The following is a 21458-nucleotide window of genomic DNA, read 5'->3' as shown; positions in this document are numbered from 1 at the left end:
TCTAGTTCAGGCCCATCTTTTTAAAAAAGAACTTTAGGCAGGGTTAATATACATCCGTATTTTCCGGGACAGGTCAGGCTTTTTGGTTCTTAAATTGCCATCCGGGAGGAATTTTTAAATTTTAAAAATTCCTCCCGGGAAAATAGGGACATATGGTAACCCTGTTGGTACAAAAAATACATACTGGGGCACATCCCTTAAATCAGAACTTTTAATAGGGAACCGGTTGTTAAGATTTTGGCAGCTCATCACTGGTGTCGTGAAGTTAAATACATTAAAGGTGGTGTTTTGCTCAGGTACTATAGTGATATATCTTATACAGACATTCCTGTGAGCTGTGTTCTTCTCATTCTGCCTGAGACCTAAGCACCAATCAGACCTGCAGAATTTCAAGAGGTCCAGACAAGCCAGCTCTTTGCTGGGTTGTGTATCACTGCATGTGAGGGCAGACAGGCAATGTGACCAATTTTTTTTACCCACTCCTGTGTATTAGCCATTTATTAAATCCACCATCTTTAAATAGCAGAAATGCGTGGTGACCATAGCACTTGGCATCCTCCAACAGATGCATCCTATGAGTTTGGTGCTGCCCTTCAAGCTATGGAGGCAGGTATAGGCTTTAAAAAAAAAAATTCAGCTATTCGATAGCCAATTTTACCTCCATTGTGTTGGAGCAGGGCTAAGGGTCCTCATTTAATTTATCTGGCCCCTGAATGTTATTGCTGCTCTTAGGAAATACAGATGTCAGTAGGTTTTCCTGGTTGCAAATATATGTTCATTAAGGACAGAAAATATTTAATTAAATTTTAATTCATAAAGTGAATAATACGAGGTTAATTATAGCTTTTTAGAGGCCGTGTATGGGATTTGGAGAGATTACTTCTAGTGTTTTGCACAAAGTGCTGTCTCTTCCGCAAAGCTCTAATTAGCTGGCTTTTTTTTTTTTAATAGCCAGTTTCCAAATGATTGCTCAGTAGCTCCCACTTTGTTCTTCATCAGCAGTTTCCCTAGCACAGCTGCTTCAGAAGAGGAACATCCCTCCAGTTTGCACTGCAGGGACCACACAGATTATTTATTACAAAAGGTGCAAGCTAATGGAAGAGCAAAATGCAGGCCAGCCTAGTTCAACACCTGCAATTGTCTCAAGAGAGGCTACTTCTAAATAAATAAATAAATTAAATAAAGGAAACAAACCAGAAGCATGAAAAAGAATAGACCCTTTGCAGATATGGGTAAACAGCTACTCCAAGAGCACAATCCTCTTCTTAAATCTGCAGTGTTCGTCTCCAGTTATCTAGTCTGCTTTTCATACGTATGCCAAACTTCAACTGTCATCAATGAAAGATGAGAGCACATGTGAAGAAAGCAGCATTTTGGAGCGGAGATCTATTGTATGACTCTGAAGAATTTTTCTTCTAATCCTTTAGTTGTCTTCAACCCACACTTTTTCTTTTTCTTTTTTTTTAAAGTTTAAAAATTTGACCTATCCTTCGATTGCCTATACTTTAAATCTGGCTACTTTCCAGTAATGTGCTGGATGCCTCAAAGAACAAGGGTAAGAGGGTCTGTTCAGCACATCATTTAAGCAAGGGCATATATACTACCCTAGGAAAGATCTCTGTAAACATATGGAGTAGCTTTTTCTTAGATACCGACTTCACACTGTGTTGGTGATATCATATGCTCCACGAAACCTCACTGCACATTGGAACCAGACTATTGAAGTCTGTTTTGCTCCCCATATTTTCAACATTATGCTACTGAATGAGTTTTAACAGCAAAGTTAACACTGTTGGCTATTAGTGTGTAAAATTTTTCAAAGTGCAATAGGTGCTTAGATGCATAAGTCCTATTGACTTTCAGTGACGGCCAGCTACTAAATGCCAAAGCCACTTTGGAAAATTTTTACCACTGCCCCTTAACATAGCAACTGCTTTGCTGCCCATGTGATGCTCACCCAGCTGGTGGATCTCTTAATCCATGTGGAGTGCTATCCACATCACAAGAGCCACCACAACTGTTGGAATCTCAGTTGAGAGGCCCCAACAATGAACAGATAGACACAGAGATACTTCACGTGGCTATAAATAGTCCCCAGAATAGGTAAGAGGCATGTTGCTCAGGCAACGTGGGATAGCAGGCATTGTCACTGCCCAGCCTGTAATAGTTCTGCAGTTAAATGGAACCCAAAGCTATAGATCTTTCAGGAGTACTAAACTTACTTGCGTGCAAAACGCACCCCGCCTTATGACTCTTGGTTCAGCAGGGCACATGATGTTCCAGCATACTGTATGCTGGTGACTTCAAGTGGAGTGGGAGCTGGTGAAGTGTGAAGTTAAGACTAAGCCAAGGGCTGGGTAAGTTAGCACGTGCTATATGCCTCTCTCACTCTGGTTATTGAAGGGATTCAACACATTACTGGACTTTTCAAATCCTATATTGTTAAAGGATCCTTCAGCTAACTCTGGATGTTTGGGGGCCCATGAATGTGTGTGTATAAAAATGTTTGTTTTTTTTCCTAGCACTGAACAATGGTTTTAAACTGCACTTATTCTGACTCCTATGTAGTAACACAGTGTCTGTGCACAATGGGCCATATCTTGATGGCCTTATTCACACTCATTCAGTCCAGTGGTCTATCTGTGGGGCTAAGAATAGCAGCATGTGTGCCTCCCTATGAGAGTGGGTGATACTAAAGCACTGCTATGTTTGTAAAGGACCAAAGCCTCACCCTTCTCTTGTCTTGTGCAGTTCTTGAAATGCAAATGTTATCTGATAATAGTTTTTCTGAAAATTTGATCAATTCCAAGTGGATGCATGACTAGCAAATACAAAATAAACAAACCTAAGAAGCGGTCTCTAATCCCTTATAACTTGTAAAGAGCCCCAACACCTCTTGGGAAAACGTTCTATTTCAAAAACTTTGCTTATGTTCTCTCATAGTTCCCCTGACTTATTTAATTAAAATTACTAAATGAAACTTGCATTAGAAAAAACAGAAACTTGGCTGCTTAGGGATTCAGATCCAGTGGCTTATTCCTTTCATGAAACCTAAATCACGTCCATTGCATTACAGCCATCACCACAACACCTAATGGTGGATTGTAACCACGAATAGGGAAACAAAGATTCTGCTTTCAGGAGCATTAAAAGGAAAATACTAACAGTGATCTAGGTAGGTATAGAACTGTCTTTAGGAATGCGCATATTTACCTGAGACAGCAGTCTCTGAAGATGAAATGTTGATGTTCAACTGCAGAAAGAAATCCGCAGATTTCTGTGGCAATAGGAACTCTTCAAGTTCCAGTACTTTGGTGCCACCTAGTGAAGAGATTTTAAAATGTTATTTGTGTCCATCAATTTTATCTCCTTTTTAAAAGCAATAAATGAAATACTTCAAATCAGTGTAAATCCAAATGAAGATCTCCATCTCTCTCTCTCTCTTTAAACAGCCATGAGTATATCACAAATAAAAATTAAATATTCATAGGATAGTACTCTCACCAGGTTAGTGACAGCAAAAAATATAACTTTCTTAACTATAAAAAACAGACTTGGGAATTTGGCACAACTAGGCACTAATCTTTCCTTCTATTAAAAGAAACATGAGCTCTTTAAAAAATTGCTCGTCCTTGGGCATTTCCCCTTCACTAGAATAGCTCCAAAGTAATGGGGAAAAAAATCTTAAAGCTCTCCAGGTTCTTGAGCAGGGGAAAGCTTCATTATAACCAGTGGAGATCTCTCCAAGGACCAAAGCATATTAAGCACTTAAATAAGCACTATTTTGTTCTGAGTCCAATTGGTCTTGCTGTCATATAAACTTAATATCCATATATTAATACACATAGCTTGCAAGCTTGCCATTTATGTCAGCAGTAGGATTTTCAGAGGGATTTGTTCCCTTTAAAATTTAAATCCAAGCCACAAACTGCAGAGTGTGGTTTTACCATGGACATTGCTGAAAAATAATGTAAGCTTACATAAAACATCTAATCCTGAAAGAATCCCAAAGCCTTCTATATTACATAATTATACTATCCTATAGATCACACTTACATATTGAGCTATAAGGAGACTTGCTAATATAATGTAAAAGATGCACAGTGGGAGCGATTCACTGTCTGGTCACAGAGTAGCAGCCGTGTTAGTCTGTATTCGCAAAAAGAAAAGGAGTACTTGTGGCACCTTAGAGACTAACAAATTTATTAGAGCATAAGCTTTCGTGAGCTACAGCTCACTTCATCGATGTGAGCTGTAGCTCACGAAAGCTTATGCTCTAATAAATTTGTTAGTCTCTAAGGTGCCACAAGTACTCCTTTTCTTTTTACTGTCTGGTCAATGGCAGATTGGAGGATTGCACTGAACAAGCCCTTAAAGAACTGGCCAGCAGAAAGAGCACATTACTGACCTTATTAAAAACTGTTTCAGTTGGGCTGAGAGCAGGCAAGCCAAATTGCATGGGATCCAAGGAAGCGTTTAAGGAGCAAAAGTAGAGGCACCAGGTCTAGACATTGCTAAAGATACTTGAAGGCAAAGGGTGGGGGGGAGGTGGGGGATGAGGCAGTGGATGGATTTGTTGAAGACTGCAGAAAAGGGCTAGATGAAAGAAGCTGACTGTCAGAGGCAAGGAAGGGACAAAAGAAGAAGCAAGAGGTTGACAGACCGGAGAAGGTAGGGCTAAGTGATTATTCCAAATAATACTGGCCTTTTTGCATCACAGTGGAATTATGGAGGGGAAATGGTAGCATTACGGGACTGTACATGCAGAATACACCGTTGTAAATTGTGGCATCTTGATTAGAGTGGGAAGTTGGGATGGGGAGGGTCAGACTTGCTTTGACTGTAAGCTCTTTGAGGTAGGAACTGCCATTTCTTATGTGTTTGTACAACACTGAATACAATGGGTTTGGGGCCTTTAGGTGCTACTGCCACATAAATGTAAAATACTAATAAAAATGAAAGACACTAAAATCACTGGCCTGATGATCTGTGGGCCGTATGCAGTGGGTGGGCGATAGTCTGTGGTCCACACAGAAATGTATGTGGTGTGGAGCAGATGGCAGTCAGTGTTTCCAGTTTATAGGCAGAGGTAGGGAAGGGACATGAGGTCAGACTTAAGGTTTTGTTAATGGGCAGTGTGATCACGTGCATGTTTATTTCAGCAACTCTGTGTGGTAATTTGAATACAGATTTAACTGCCATTAACTGCTCATTTTTATACTTTTAAATGCTTACTGTTTTTTAAGCTGCAACAACCCTTAGTACACACACACACAAATGTTAAGTAGCAACTTGATCAATTTTTAAAATAGTCTTGCCTGTAATATTACTGTGTGTTCTGATTATACAACTCAGTGACCTGTCCAGATCAAGAGTCATATTGGGCCAACTCCACTCCAGTGGAGCTCCACCTACTTACATGAGCTACTTGCATATAGCCCAATATATGTAATATTGCTTTGCCATGCAATCAACTAAATTTTTTTTTTTTACTATATGGTCTTCTTGAAATCAGTAACATACTATCCTACTCACTAAAATGGTGTAACTAAAAATATATTTAAACTGAAAATAGCAGCTCACTCAAATCAAAGCCATTCTTACTGCTCTCAGAATAGTATTCATACAACTGTACATGAAAGATGCTAAAAGTGTATCTGAAGTAAATTGCAATTGTCCAGTTCTCAATTCCTGAAAAGAGCAATTAATATGGATTCTCCTTTGCAGAACTGCTACCATTCTATGAATAATAAAAATAGGGTTAGTAATGTACCTATCCCTTTTTTGGCTACAACATCACTTTAAAAAGTGTTTCTTCTCCTAAGAAAATGAATTTAAAAGCCTTCAATGTTAATATATTTACTTAAAAAGCACCCTTTCTTCCTAAGAAAATGTTTAAAGTATTTTCATCCAAAGGCAGAGCATTTTCATTAGTGTTCCCACTGGTACATTTGTCCTTTCATATCCATGCATTAAGGCTCTGTTTAAAACCTGTCTATGCCCCTAATCTGCTTGGAGAGCTTTTTCTGGATATTCAAAGCTACACTCAAGCCTATAACAAAAGGGGGGAGGGACAAGAGACAGAGCGAAGTGTTATGCATAAGTTCAACACAGCCTTCTCACATAAACACACACAAGTCTCTAAACTACAAGGCATGGCATTTCCACAGCAAGCAGTTTCTCCAGACAACTGATTTATTAGGGCCATTAAAAGCACCTTGAATCTGAGGTCCAGATGCATTCATTCAGGTCTATCATTGCTGCAATTTATCCATGACAGAATAAAAAATGCTCTGACTCTCTGATGTGGGTGTGATGGAGACCTGCTAAAGGGCCCAGTGATGCTATCTAAGGCTTAGGTGACAACTGCATAAACCAGATTACCAGATCCTTCAATTCAGAATCTTTGCACTTGCTTCTATGTCTGCTGTGGAGTCACTACTGGCTTAACAACAACAGGTGAAATCCTAGTCCCACAGATGTCAACGGCAAAACTCCCATCAGTATGAATAGGGTCAGGATTTCACCCAACATATTCAAGTCCAAACAAAACTAAGAGCATAACAAACTTTAAGAAATTCCCTGGCCACCTTGCGCTACACACTTGCCCACTCAATGCAATACTATAGTGAGCAGTAGAGTTGTGACAACAGGGATAGAATTTCCTGCTACCAAAGCACTGTCCTCTACCCCAGTCTCCCTTAGCTGACAGCAGTATAGGCCCCATCAGATGAGGATGAGCAGTTCTGACAGGAACTGAATGGGACGCTGTTTTCCCACCTCGTAAAAATTTGAGATATTCCCCCCCCCCCAAAAAAAATTCCCATCCTGAATCAAATTCATGAAAATTTGAGGAAAAAAAAGAAAAAAAAAACCAGTTAAGTCAAATATATTTTGTTTTGATAATTTCAAATTTTTGTTATGAATTATGACCAATTTTTTTATTCCAATAAATTTAAAAACAATGTCATTTTGAACTGGAATTTTTCATTTTGAAATGTCAATGTGGTTTTTTTTAATGTGTGGGGTTTTTTGAGTTGGTGGTTTTTTGTTTTGTTTTTTCTTTTTTTTGGCACCCACTTTCCCCTCCCCCCCCCCCAAAAAAAAATTTCTGGTCAAGATATTCACGAAAAGTTTTGGTTTAAACAAATCAGCATTTTTCAACATAAAGCCATTTTGGCAAAAAATTCCCAACCAACTCTAGTTTTGACCCATCTGATATAACGCAATTTTGGAGGAAAGCATTAGAAGACATGGAAATCTAGGACCAAATTCTCTGCTGGAATAAATGGGCACAAGTCAACTGACTTACATAGTTTTGCCCACTTGTCATAGCAGAGAATTTTGCCAGCCCAGCCTGGACAGATGCATGGATAATATTTCCCTCTGAAGGACACATGACAAAGAAATGGTAAATAAATAAAATCACTGATTTAAAAATATTAGAGATGAAGTGAAACACAAAGTGGCATTGCAGTATGCCTTGAGGTCTAACCAGGTGTTCAACACTGAATAAGTTATTTCTTTTCAAATATACTGTAAATTACACAGGTTGCCATTTCATGCCAAATACAAACTTACAACAGAGTGAGTAAATCCATTTCATAATACTGGATACAGGCCCTCAAACTAGTCAGCCTAGGACTGCACTAGTCTCTGGCGTTGTAGTTTCTCCTCTACACAATTGTGTTAAAAGGAGCTAATGCTTAATTACATGCATACACAGAAGGATAAGTATCATTGAGTCTAGATTTCCTGAGCATTTAATTCAAGTAGTCTTTTAAAACTGACTTGGGGGTTGTGCAGGTCTCAAGAAAATGTAAATGTATACTCCCCCTTGCTGCACACACTTATTAATAATGGGAATTGTACTGGGAGGGAAAAATATGCTCTAGCCCCACTTTGGCCAAATGTAGATTATTTCAGGTGCACGCTTTTTACATGTGTGTTATATACACCAATCAATACCTTCCAAATTATATTTTGCTGGAAAAACTTCCCCACAGCCTTATCAGAATGTATTAGATCAACTGTACCATGTAATTATAAAAAATGAATAAATTAGGTGGTCTTATTCCATATTAATCCCATCAATGTTCTATTTATTCAGTACGTTCTGCCCTGCCCTGTCCTTTCTGGCATTACTATTTATAATCCTCAGCTCCTCCTGCCAAAAACCTGCACCACTACTCAATTTCCTTGTAAATTTACTTCCTATCTGGGCTTGCATTTCAGAGGCCAGAAAACCAATGCAATGTTGTACAACAGGATCAAAACTGTTGCAAGGTGGAGACATTATTGTCCATCCCCCCCCCATATATATATATATACAGGAATGTCATGTAGTGGCTTAAACCTGGGAATTGGGAGGTCTGAAGATTAGTCACTTATTTTCCCAGTCTATAAAATAGGAATACTACTCTTTCACAGAGGGGTTTTGAGACTTAGTTAACATCTTTAAAGTGAAAAGAAAAGCAGTACTTGTGGCACCTTAGAGACTAACAAATTTATTAGAGCATAAGCTTTCGTGAGCTACAGCTCACTTCATCGGATGCATTTGGTGGAAAAAACTTTAAAGTGGTTTGAAGCACCCAGCTGGAAAGTGCACTAGAAGTGCAAAGTATTACTAATGATGGAACTAGCTCTGTCCTTGCATGACATTTAGGGAGGGTTGAACGTCTTTCAGAAGATGACTTTGTGCAACAACTTTAAAATGTTTTAAAACTCCTACCATTTCAGAACCTTATTACCAAGGACACTACGAAGAGAGAATGTGTCCTAGTGGTTTTCCCAGGACTGGACTAAAGTACCATCAAGAATAACTGGAAACTGTACTTTACTAAAGTTTGCTTGATCACGGACAGAGCTTTTTACCTTTTAGATTTCAGCCTAGGTTTGTTTCTCCTTTTTAATGGTGTCATCATTAAGTGGCTATTAGGAAGTTGCCTCACGTTTATGATAAAAGTACAGTATGCAGTAATCATAGAAGGCTATTGTTCAAAACACAACCATATACAAACACTGCCCCTTGTAACTCAGAAGAATGTATTTATTAGCAAACTCTTGTTTTTAAAAGTTTTGAATCAAGACAGGTCTTTTCAGTGCTAGACCCGCTTTATACACCATAAATTCTGCAGTGTGCTGATGTGAGACTCTGCTTCAGTAATAAAATTGTTCGTTCAACTACAAAATTTCACCCCATCAACCTCCACTGCTGGTTAATCAGAAATCAAAATGAAATAGCTATAGAATGATGCGTGCGTTTCTCTTAAACTATATGTCAGATGTTGAATAAAAGCATTAAGGCCTGTTTCCAAATCTACCATCTTCTTAATTAGGGAACCTGGCCCACTCAATGTCTGGCTACTCTGCAAAATTGGGCAGTTGACTACAGCAGACATCATGGCAGTTAGCCATGTGGTTTCTTTGTGGTGTTTTCCCAGATCTCCCTAATTCTCAAAGCAGAAAAACAAACAATGTGAGCTTTGTACAAAACCAGAACAAGACATTCAGTTTCAGTGATCCACCATTACAGTTAGCCTCCAGCCCATTATAAGGCCTCACTCTACATTTATTAGGAAACGTGTGAAACACAAAAAATGAATAAAATACTGTCAGTTATTCTTGTAAAGGAATTTTCATCATATAGGGGAAGACAACAGGTTATTTCATCCTCTGAAATGCTAATTTTTATTTGACGCTTTCTTTACATTATAACGAATCTTTCAGTTCTTATCTCCTCTTGTGCTTTCTCTAATAAAAAGAGCCATAAACGGGCTACTGAGAGAGCTGGGTTTACATCTGTAACTAAATGGGACATACAAGCTTTCTCTTCTAATACACTCATTGCTTGCCGCCTCAAGCAAAGTCACCTCTGTAAACGAGACTGTATTGCAGAACAGTTTTAAAACTATTTTATTGCATAGTAAAATGCTGTCTGCCAAAGATTTCTTAATGTAAAGACACCTTATAATTCTCTCTCTCTCTCACTCACACACACACACACACACACACACGTTAGAGGTGGCAAAAACGGACAATACCATCTGATCCCCGATTATATACTTCATATTATCGGTACCAGCTTATTCTCCTGATGATATACTACATATTAAGGTGTTCTTCTCTACTGTCCCACCTGTACATGTTCCTTCCCTCCCACTCCACTTAAGAGCTTGTCGTCTACACTAGAGCTTTTGTTTGGGTGCCTATAATTTCTGTATAGGCACTCTGATGGATTTGTTCATAGTCATGGCTCAGCAGAGGCTGAGCCTACAAAGAATCTCAACCAAGACAAATGTTTGTCTCCTAGATCAAAGATTTGTCGAGTGTCTACACTAGAATTTATAGACATATTACTTAGCTCGAGCTAATTGATTGGCAATTAACTTTAGTTATAGCATCTGACTAAATAAAATACACACACATAGTGGGTACAATCTTCACTGCAGCTGGGAGCATGCTTCTTACCTTGAGTAGACACAAACACAAATTTCACTCTGCTCGAACTCGAGTACTAAAAGCTACATACTCAGGCTGCTAGCCTGAGCCACAGCCCGTGCTACTCCCAGCAACACTGCCGTTTTTTAGAGTGCTAACTCCAGTAGAGCTAGTGTGCGTTTGTCTACTCAAGCTGGGAAGCCGCTTCCAACTGCAGTGTAGGCATACTGACATACACCTAAAACTGCTAACTAAGAAATTTATTGCAGTGGTCTGTTTCTTCAGCAATTCCAGATGAGTTGCTTCCAATGGCTTATGGAATAAATAAATCCTGTACCTTTGTTATTGAGAAGTATATCCCTATAGATAGGAAGGGCGGGGGGTTCATTTTGTTTTGGGTTTGTTTTGTTTAAACATTATGGGGAAAGGGAATTTAAGCTTGTGTTTAGTCATTTCAACATGACAAAAAATTTGTGTGCAGTGTGATCTTTTGGCTTTCAGGCAAAAAGAGACAGAAGTAGGAAGTCTCTCTGAACTAACAGAAAATATTAACCCTTTACTGATATCCTGACTAGGACAAGTTCTACATTGTTACAGGTCTACAAACCCCCTTCTTCCCCCTCCCTCCTGCTGTTTTAATGGAGTTGGAAGTAGTTAAGACCAAATTTTGGCCCAGTATGCAGTTATAAAACACACAGGCCCCTAGCTACAGGCCACTTATGCACACTGGTGTCATTGTTAGTGATGAACAATGCACAACATTTGACTCCCAAATTTGGAGGCTTTTTTAAAAATTTATATTGAAAGTCTCTATAAAAAGCTTTGTGATCATCATTACCCAAAGAGTACATTGCCTGGTCTTGAAACACACATCAAAGTGATGAGTAAAAGGTTGGGGTTTTTTTTTTTTACATTTACGGCTTTACACTGATCATAAATATAAACGGATTTTCAAGGGATTAAAGATTCACTTGTCAGCTGCTGTGCCCTTTAATAAGCCTCTTAACATCTTCACTGACAGAAATGCATGCCCCAGTTTTGCAAAGGAGACTGCCTCTGTTTCATTGTACTGTTACAATGTCACTGAAAAAGGAGTAAATACAATGTTTGCTTCTCGCTTTCGGGAAATATTCTGTAAATAGATTTTCTGTGAGCATGGGCAGCAGAACAATTAGCTCTTTAAACACTACTAGGGCTTTGTCTACACTGCCAATTGAACAACAACACTTTTGTCATTCACAGGTGCTTTTAAAAGCCCCCACCCCCAAAAGACAAAAGTTTTGCCATGGCAAGTGGCAGTGTAAATGGTTCAGTGTTGACAGGAGTGCTCTCCTGTCACAACGCAAACCCCACTCATTGGGGGTGGAAGTATTTTGTTAGCAAAAGTGCCAACAAACAGCATTTACTCTGCCAGACTTTTAGCAACACGGCCATGTCGCTAAAATCTGTGTGGAACTCAGTCAACTTGGGTTCAATTCCCAGCTCTGCCAGAGGTTTCCCATGTGACTTGGGCAAATCACGTAAGCAATCTGTAAAATGGAAATAACTACACTACTCTTCTCCCATCTTTTGTAAGCTCATTAGGGCAGGGTCTCTCTCTCACCATGTGTTGCTATAGCACGTAGCACAATGGACCCTTAATTTTGGTTGGGGTCTCTAGGTTCTATAATAAGAAAAAATAAACAAATACTCCCTTGAAATGTTAACTAGACAATGTTTTAAAACTATTTTAAAAACAACTACCCACAAATTATGGAATCACCAAGCTACACACTAAAGTTCACCCATTTAGCCACACTACTTGGATGGCTTCCCATCCATCTTACCTCCTGCATTTCTACACTGTAAGGTCTCCAGGGCAGGTGGTATGCCTTCATACACCTTTTGCATCATACGCTAATAAGAGTGACATAATAGAATCAATAAATAAATGGATTTTTGACAGGATATAGCTATTTCTATGTGATTACTTTTAAGTGCCTGGCACTTAAACACCAAATAGTTTGACACCTGTGATTTTCATAACTGGAAAAAACAAAGTTATGAAACTAAAAGCAAACATGATATACTTTCTCATTTCAATACCACTGCTTGGCAGCTATACAAAGATTAAAAAATATAGTGGAAAAGAATTATTAACTATCGAGTCTAATTCTTTTCCATATCTACCTTCCTGCCAATACCGGATTGTTCCCCACCATATGTTTTCAGGTGTTTTGTCCAGCCTAGTTATAGAAGTTTACATTCATTTCATTTATATCTTTAATATACTGCTCAGTCCAACATGGTCTTGGATGCTATTATGCACTAAGGAACTTTAAGTTAAACAGTTTATTTTCCTTGTTTCAAATAAAAGACCCAGTAGAACTGGAGCAGCTACTCATATTCATATATTCATATAGGCTCTGAACCAAGCCCACTGGAGAAATTGGGAGCCTTTCCATTGATTTTACTGGGCATTGGAGTGGCCCATAATTCAATATAGAAAATGAAGACACTTCATATAAGACCTAAAGTCAGCAAAGCATAAAGAGGATTAGCTGTCTATAATCCAAAAGCATATTATACCACATACTGTACCTCTGAAACAATTGGCTACCAGCCTTTCACTTGTACAGAGATGAAGGGTCAGATTACTTCCTGGAGCAATGCCACTGAATTCAATGTTACACCAGGAATTAATTTGGTCTGGAATCTGCATTATGTTAAAGGGTCACTCAATAGGGTGGAGGGTGAATTCATCAGCGGTGGAGGAAGATATATATATTTTCTGTATTTATAGAAAATAAAACCTTCTTTTTAGCTGAAATTTAGTCCTAGAGAGAGATCCACGTGGACTGAGTTGAGATTTACAGGTTTTTCCATATTGCATTTTGTGTGTGTTCACTTCTTGGAATATTGTATGTCTATTTTTTCCACTTACAGAAAACAAAAGGGGTAGTATTAACTAAAAATCTACATTTAAACCTCAGGAGCAGGTGGGAAGTACAGTTTTTCAAATCTGGATACCTTTAAGTGGCACAGTTTGAAAACAGGACTTAAAGACAACTTCAAAGTTATAGGTTTATTATTACAACTCTTGCATAACTGGGCAAAAATTTTGTAAAGTAAATTTTAATCCAGAACAAACGTTTAAAGCCAAGTTATAAAATATACAATAAAGCTGAGTGTTACTGAAATGCTGAAATGGTACAGCAGTGCTTTTGAGCAGCATCATATACTCAGAGTAATTCTAGTTTTGTTTTAAGACTGTTGAAAGCTGTACATCATCTGAGCTAGGATTACTTTAAGTGTTGTGCTAATTTAAACAATGCAATTCAAAACAAAAGATGTGGTATAGTAATTTTAATTCTTCCCACGCTGTTAGATTTACTAGGTGACTTTATAAGCGAACCAGACATTGAGCATTCCAGAACCAGACTTTTTCGCTCACTGCATATCTATGGGAAAGTGTTCATATGGCACCACTTTGTTTTAGAATGTATAAAATGTGCCATAACAGCTGAATAAAAGTAAATGGGCTAATGTTATTACAATTCCGTAATTTACAGCAGTGCCAATCAATGATTAAACTCCGTTTCTAATGATTCTGTCAATAATCTCACTATATTACCCTGTCAAGCTGACTAGATTTACCCTATATTGTATCCTTTGGAAAGCTTTTAGGGCCAGTTTTGCCCATCAATCACAGACAACTCTTGCAGCCAAACAGGTACAGTTCTGCTATGTGGTATGCAGAAAGCAGAAGCAACTGGTTATGTTCACCCCTCCAATTCAAGGAGAAGGACACAAATCACGAGGAGGCTACTCCAGCTCTGAGGCTGGCCTGGCTCCTCTAAGCTCCATTGCTTGTAGAGGAAGGACTCCTTTCCTCCAGTCCAGAACATTGCAACACGTAGCCCAGCTGCTCAGGTTGCTGGCCAGGGCCAGGACTGTCAGTCAACTAGATCACGGAACCAAAGGAATAGGCCAGTGTTCATTACAACAATTTAGCAAATGGAGACAATCAAAAGTTGTGGACCAATTCAGGGTCTGTCTTTGAACTGTGTTACATTTTCCAGATTTTCAGGGAACCATCCTGCCCTCTGAGCCAAGTGTGAACTGTTTGGTCATTAGGATTATATATTTTTCAAATGCCATTTCTGTGCTTTCTGGTTGTGAGGGAACTTTAATGAAGTAAACTTCAGGTCCTGCAGGGCCAAATGCTGGCCTGTAAGTGGTTGCTGTCACACTGAAGTCAGAATTTGACTTACTGATCCCACTTGTGTCCTGAATTTGGCCCACTGAGTATGTACCAACCACCAGCAGCAGCAGTCAACAGACTACATCAGCAACTGCCACAACCTCCACTGGGAGCCACTGAGCCAAACATCTAGGGAAGGAGCTGTGGAAGGATCTGCTGGCATTAAACCACGATATGCTTTAAGGAAAGCTAGGCCATGGGGCACAGAGGGAGAGAGAACTAGAGTGGGCCTTGTTACAGGAAAGGAGGCCAGAGCAAGGACCTTGCCTGGGAAAGAAAAGAGGCCCTCGGAGCTGCTCAGGTTGGAGAGTGGCTGGAAAATGGCTGTGGGGAAGAGTGAAGGGGACTTCTTCCATAGCTGACAACCCCTTATTAATCTGAGCGGAAGCAGAAAGGAGGACTGGAGGGGAGATGGCCTCACTAACAAGACGTAGCCCACACTATGAAAACGTTTGGAAACCCTTGCTCTAGGGAACTGAATGCAGGGTTAGCAATCAGGTCTTCAATTCTAAACCCACCTCTATCGCTGACTAATTCTGTGACCTTGAATAACTTGTTTTAACGCTGTGTGGCTCAGGGTCACCACCTAAAAAGTGGGGGCAATGCTTTCCTACAGCACAAGGTTGTCTTATACAGTTTAATTAGTGTTTATATAGTGCTTTGAATATTTGAGTGTTGCTATTAGTGTAACTGTCTATTATAGTGCATTAGGAATTTAGTTCTGTTCTAGAGACCTGTGCAGAAAATGAACGTAAATAGAACATTAATGTCTAACAGGACAAAGAGCACCAGGAGGGTGTATTATATGTGAACATCCACCTTTCATCTTAATAATATTAAACTTAGACAACTAATTACTTACCTGCCTCACAGGGTCATGATTCTTGATTAATATTTATAGAGTACGTTCATTCTCTGATGGAAGATGCTATACAAGCACATATTATGAGTAATCCAATGTAAAAATCAATGCCAATGCTACTACTCACACAGATTGCTGGAGGTATATTTATTTAGTTTCACATTTGAAAGGAGAGGTAGCAGACTAAGGCTGAGGAAAGTGTCCATTTTAATCCCATTTGTCCTGCAGGAGGGGAAAATTTGTTTTGGTTTGCCGGGGATTTTTAAACCAGAACTCCAGTGTTGAGTGGAATCTACTGTGTAGTGCAGAAAATCCCTTGCAAGACTAGAGGAAATTTTAGTGTCTGAGGTGAAATGAAATGGCTTCACTGAAGTCAGTAGCAAAACTCCCATTGGCTCCATTGGGGCCAGGATTTCACCCCAGGATTGTCCTTGTTCATGCCTTCCTATAATTGTATGTGGAAATTGATGTGTAACTCTTCTTGTGTTTCAGGGTTTCCTACTTACAGTTTGGGTTCAGGAAAAAGCCTCATCAGACCGGGACTAGTGAACCACAATGCAAAGTGAGTTGTTCACCCACAAAGTATTTTTCTAGTACCATATACATTTATAATCGATAATTCCATTAGGGTAATTAGTTTGGGACTTGAGCCTGCTCCCATTTAAATCAGGAGCAAAACTCTATGACTTACATGAGAGCAGGATTGAGATCTTTGTAGATGTGTAATTGGAAACAAGTCCCATGGTTTTAGTAAAACGTATATACATTCTGCTAGAGTTCAGCTAACCTACCAAAAACATTTTGAGAGACAAGGTGGGGGAGGTAATATCTTTTTTTGGACCAACTTCTGTTGGTGAGCTTGTATCTCTCTCCAACAGAAGTTGATACAATAAAAGATATTACCTCCCACACCGTGTCTTTCTCATATCCTGGGACCAACACAGCTATAAATACACTGCATGCAAAAAACATCATAGCAGTTTTAGTGGAACCTATACTGAATCCATCAGTGGAGAGAAGGAAATATATTTGGACCTAGAGAGCTGACATGTACTCATGCAAAGCTTGGAACACATGCTTGTGTTTCAGAATCGAGGCCCCAGTAGGCATCCACAACAAGAAGCCAACTTGCTGATCCAGTTGCAGCCTCCCAAAACAATTCTTTGGATACTATGATGCTAGAATATTTTCCCATTCTTTAGTAACCAAGCCCCCAGAGACACCCATAGTACACCCACACTAGATTGAAGATGTGTAAGTTAGTATCACAGTTATTCGCAGTGACATGAGCCCAGCTGTCTGCTGTTGCCAGCACACCAATGTGCTCCCTGTACTGAACTCAGAGATGCGGAATTTTAGAGGTACCAGTCATTGCAACCTACATCTTAGCAGGCTTTCCAAATACATAACCCAGGAAACACCATATTGCAATAGACGAATAATCCATCTAACATGGTATCCCATCTCCCACAGTAGCCTACACCAGGTGTATTGAAGTTGTAAAACCCTAACAGTACTAAGTCCTTCTGCCCCGCCCCCAGCAACTTTCTGTTCTTACTGATGGGAAGCCTTTAATTGTGCCATACAACACGCTACACAACATTGCATTGCTTCAGAGACTGAATGTAAATAAACAGTTGTTATTCCCCTTCTTGTATTGGCAAAGCACCAAAAATAATTGAATATTTATAACAGCAGCAGACTAATGAGTTTTTTGGGAAGCCAGGATGAAACTATCTCTAATGAAAATACTTATTGATAACCCTTAAGCAAGAATTCCTCCCCAAAAATGCAGCTGAAGTCTGTGTCCCAAACATCCTTTATAACTATTGCATGTACAATAGTAGCCAATCATCCGTTAATTATACTGCATTTCTGGTGGAAGCAGTCAGTAGCATAAACACCATTGACTGCAATATTTTACTCCTGCTTTAAGGCTAAATGTGGCTCCTATTGAAATCTACGGGAATTTTGCTAACAGGATTTGATACTTAAAGAAGAGAAGGAGAATCAGGCCCCCACTATTTCATACTGAGCTACCACTGCATTCCCAGGTGCTAATGATGTTTAAGTATTGGCATTTCAACCAAATATACATGTTTGGATGCAATATGAAGATATCTTAGGGTTTTATCCATTATAGTCAGTGGGACTTTTGCCTGTGCAAGGACATGATCGGAGCCTAAATCTACAAGCAGAACTCTGACCCCATTCCCCCTCAACCTTATTACTTTATTTCCAGTTTACAACAGCTTTAAAGGACAGAAAATCCATATGTGCTGTGGTGTTTCATATGTTTTATGGTGGTCCCTGTTCAGAAAACAGGAAGGAAGAATCTCCTTCCACCATTTAGTTTGATCAGAGTTTAAAAAAAAAATTTAAAGTCCTTATTTTAAACAGGAAAATAAGTCCAGCTTCAACAGTGTGGGAACTATCTCCCTCTGCAGGTCTAATTAAAAAAAAAATTTCAAGCACTATAAAAGATATTTACAATTCAACTTCACGTTAAATAAGAAAAATCCTACCCCTTCCTTCCAAATCCGATACATATTTCTCTTCTAGAGATGAACACCTATAGTCTTCCGACAATCAAATCTTATAATTATTTGTATTGCTGTAGTGCCTAAGAACCTAAATCAGGAGCCAAGATTCAGCATTCTAGGCGCTTCACAAAAAAGGAACACAAAGACAAGATCTCTGCCTCAGAGATTTTATAATCTAGGACTTTGCCAATACACATATGAATATATCAACAGACAAGGGTGGGGATGAGATAGGAAAAAAAGGTAAGTTGCCTTTTTTTTTTTAAACACACTGTGCTACTCAAAACACACAATATATTTTGCACTTATACTGTTTTTGTCTAGAAGTTTCATATTTAACCAAATTTCAAGAACTATTTCATAGCAACAATTTATCATTCCAAAAATTACCCCATTATAGTATACCGCATTTTAGTTTTTCTACATCCAATATATCAGGGGTTCTCAACCTTTTTCTTTCTCAGGCTTTCCTAACAGGCTATAAAAGCTGCATGGCCCGCTTGTGCCACAACAACTCTTTTTCTGCATATAAAAGCCAGAGCCAGCGTTAGGCAGTAGCAAGCAGGGCAATTGACCAGGGCCCCAAGCAATAGGGGGCCCTGCGAAGCTAAGTTGCTCAGGCTTCGACTTTAGCCCTGGGTGGCAGGGCTTGAGGCCCTGGGCTTCAGTCCCATACTATGGAGCTTTGGCTTTATGCCTTGGTCCTGCTTAATGCTGGCCCTGCTTGGTGGACCCCCTGAAATCTGCTCGTAGTCCTCCAGGGGGCCCCAGAACCCTGGTTGAGAATCACTAATATATAATAAAAATGTAAGAGGAAAAAAGTGTGAGTTGAAACAGCTTAAAAAGCCAGACAGGTCTAAAAAACCCCACCCATGGAGAAAATCCACACTCCACTGAAGTTAATAAGAATTTTGCCACTGACTTCAGTGGCTCCAGGATTTCAGCCCAGATATGAACAGATCCAAACTTCAGAAAAGCTTTAAATTCAAACCTAAATGTTGTAGCTCAAGTCCTACACTAAACGAAGTCTCTTCCTACACCATTAAAACGTTTTCACAAAGTGACCAATCCTGTGAAGTATTGAGGGCTGGATCTTGAACTATTCAGGTCAATGCAAGTTATCCCACTGACGTGAATAGGTGCAGGATCAAGCCATGAGTACATTCAGCTCCCAGTGCCCCAGTCCTGCTCTTATTGAAGTTATTAGCCAAATTTCCACTGATTTCAATGGGAACAAGATAGGTCCTTTTACTGAGAATAATACCTCTCCCCCCCCAAAACAAACCCCCAACACCACAACGGAACAGTTTTTTTCCCCTCTTTGCTCTATTGCTGTGAGACGTAAAGATCAAATTCAGAGGCTAGTCTAAAAGGCTAGAGTGATCTGCTTGTGTAACGTATACATACTCACACACCCTTAGATTTAATCACTCATTTATACATAGTTACCAATGTGCATTCACTCTTCCCCCACCCCTTTCCCATTACATGTGAATTTGGGTCACAGCACTTGAGTGAGTCTAAGGGTATGTCTATATGGAGATAAAAAACCTGCAGCTGGTCCGGGTCAGGTGACTGGCAGTCAGGCTCCAGGGCTGACAAATTGCTGTGTACATGTTCAGGCTTGGTCTGGAGCCAAGATTTTGGACCCTCTACCCTTGCAAGACCCTCCAGCCCAAGTCCGAAGGTCTACAGATCCATTTTTAGCCCCTCAAGCCTGGATCATCTGACCCAGGACAGCTACGGCTGTGCCACGGGGTTTCTATCGCAGTGTAGGCATACTCTAAGGGAACACAATCTGGCATGACAGAAGTATAACAAGAAAAGCAATTTTTTAATTTTATTTTATTCTGTTTTTGCTCTTCAGCATGTAAGTTACACCAGCCTAAATTCCATTACAAGCCAGCAAGTCTGTGTCATTAAGGTAAGCTGGAATGGAAAGGTGTCTAACTTGCACCATCTCTTTATTTTCCATGTGTGTACTGATAATGGGGCGAGTTGCAGCTGGAGAGCTGGACAAAGAAAAGGAAAGAATGACACACCGCACTGTAACTTTCATAGGCACACAGGCATTGCCATACTGGACCAGACCATTCCGTCCTATATGGCCTCTTGATAGTGGTCAGCACTAGATGCTTCAGAGGAAGGCGTAAGAAACCTGCAGCAGACTACCTCACCTCCCTATTAAGTCCCCTCTTCATTGCTAACATTTAGAGCAGAGTAAGCCCTGAGGCATAAGGTTTAATATCCTTTCCAGAATTTATCATCAGCACTAATTATAACTCTGTATATTCTTGATATCCATATTAATGTCCAATCTCTTTTTTGAATCGTGTTAAGTCCTTGGCCTCAGCGACTGCTAGTTTAATTTGATCTAAAATACAGTGGATGGTTACAATTTGGATCCACCAGCTTTGACTATGTCTCTTTACAGCAGTAGCCTAATTTTTCCTATTTTTAAAAAAAAACACCCAAATAAACTTAAACCACCACATTTATTGCAATGATATTGCAATGGATGTTTCCAGCCAGGCCAGAGGCGGGAAGCCAGAGCTGGGCAGTGCAGGACGACTGCTGCTCTGGCTGGTGCCAGGGAGCAGGCAGGCGCAGCATTCCTTCGTCTCCTGCTGGTGCAGGGGGATGAAGCTGCTCGTCAGCTCCCAGCCCCCTTTGCTCACACAGTCGGTAAGAGCCACCTGGGCGGGGGGCCCAGCTCCGTTGCTGGCAGAGCCCTTGGGGAACAGGGAGGGGGAGCCCTCCCAGCACACAGCCCCTAGCTACCCTCTTCCCTGCATCCTGAGCTACCCCCTTACCCACATACAGCCCCGAGCTACCCTTCCTGCCTGCATAGAGCCCCAGCTTCCCCTGCCCACATTCAACCCCTAGCTACTCTCTCCCTGCACCCTGAACTCCCCCCCTCACCCGCATATAGCCCCTAGTACCACTTTTCCTGCACCCTGAGCAACCTCCCTGCCCACACACAGCCCCTAGCTACCCCTCTCCCTGCATCCTGAGCTATTTTCAAACTTTTTGAGCTGAACCCCCCCACACCTTTGAGTTATAATTTTTTATTCCCCTGCCCCAACAACCCAGATGGGTGGCCTGCTGAGGTGAGTCAGAGGGTGGAGGTGGTGCTCCCTCCCCGCAGAGCTGGCTTGAGCCCCGCTGGGCCCTGGAGTCTTTATACCATGTTGTGGGGGGGCCTCAGAAAGAAAAAGGTTGAGAACCCCTGATCTAGACCATCTCTGACAAGTGTTTGTCCAATGATGGAGATTCCACAACCTCCCTAGGCAATTTATTCCAGTGCTTAACCACCCTGACAGTTAGGAAGTTTTTCTAATGTCCAACCTAAACCTCCCTTGCTGCAATT

At 40.2% G+C, this 21458-nt stretch overlaps 1 protein-coding gene and 1 long non-coding RNA gene across 16 annotated transcripts in view; one reads left to right on the top strand and one right to left on the bottom strand.

The window, feature by feature from the left end:
• The window catches only part of LOC119851123 (cytochrome c oxidase assembly factor 1 homolog), a 134532-nt gene that overhangs the window by 95746 nt on the left and 17328 nt on the right, over positions 1-21458 (bottom strand). For 9 of the 15 annotated variants that reach the window (XR_006279182.1, XR_006279188.1, XR_006279191.1 and 6 more), the window contains 2 exons: positions 3214-3321; positions 1195-1328 (listed from right to left, as the gene is read on the bottom strand). The exons of 1 other annotated variant lie outside the window; for it this stretch is intronic. The gene's annotated coding sequence lies outside the window, so the exon portion shown is untranslated. The remainder of the gene's footprint in view (positions 1-1194; positions 1329-3213; positions 3322-21458) is intronic. 5 more of the 15 variants (XR_006279183.1, XR_006279187.1, XR_006279189.1 and 2 more) reach the window with 1 other exon arrangement.
• Positions 4567-20013, top strand: LOC122458881. The gene is made up of 3 exons (XR_006279192.1): positions 4567-4671; positions 16038-16107; positions 19956-20013. It is a non-coding gene; the product is annotated as an uncharacterized LOC122458881 (long non-coding RNA).

The sequence above is a fragment of the Dermochelys coriacea genome, chromosome 2, assembly GCF_009764565.3.
Source record: "Dermochelys coriacea isolate rDerCor1 chromosome 2, rDerCor1.pri.v4, whole genome shotgun sequence".
Taxonomy (NCBI): domain Eukaryota; kingdom Metazoa; phylum Chordata; order Testudines; family Dermochelyidae; genus Dermochelys; species Dermochelys coriacea.
The sequence above is the reverse complement of the archived record's forward strand: the minus strand, read 5'-3'. Positions and strand labels throughout refer to the sequence as shown.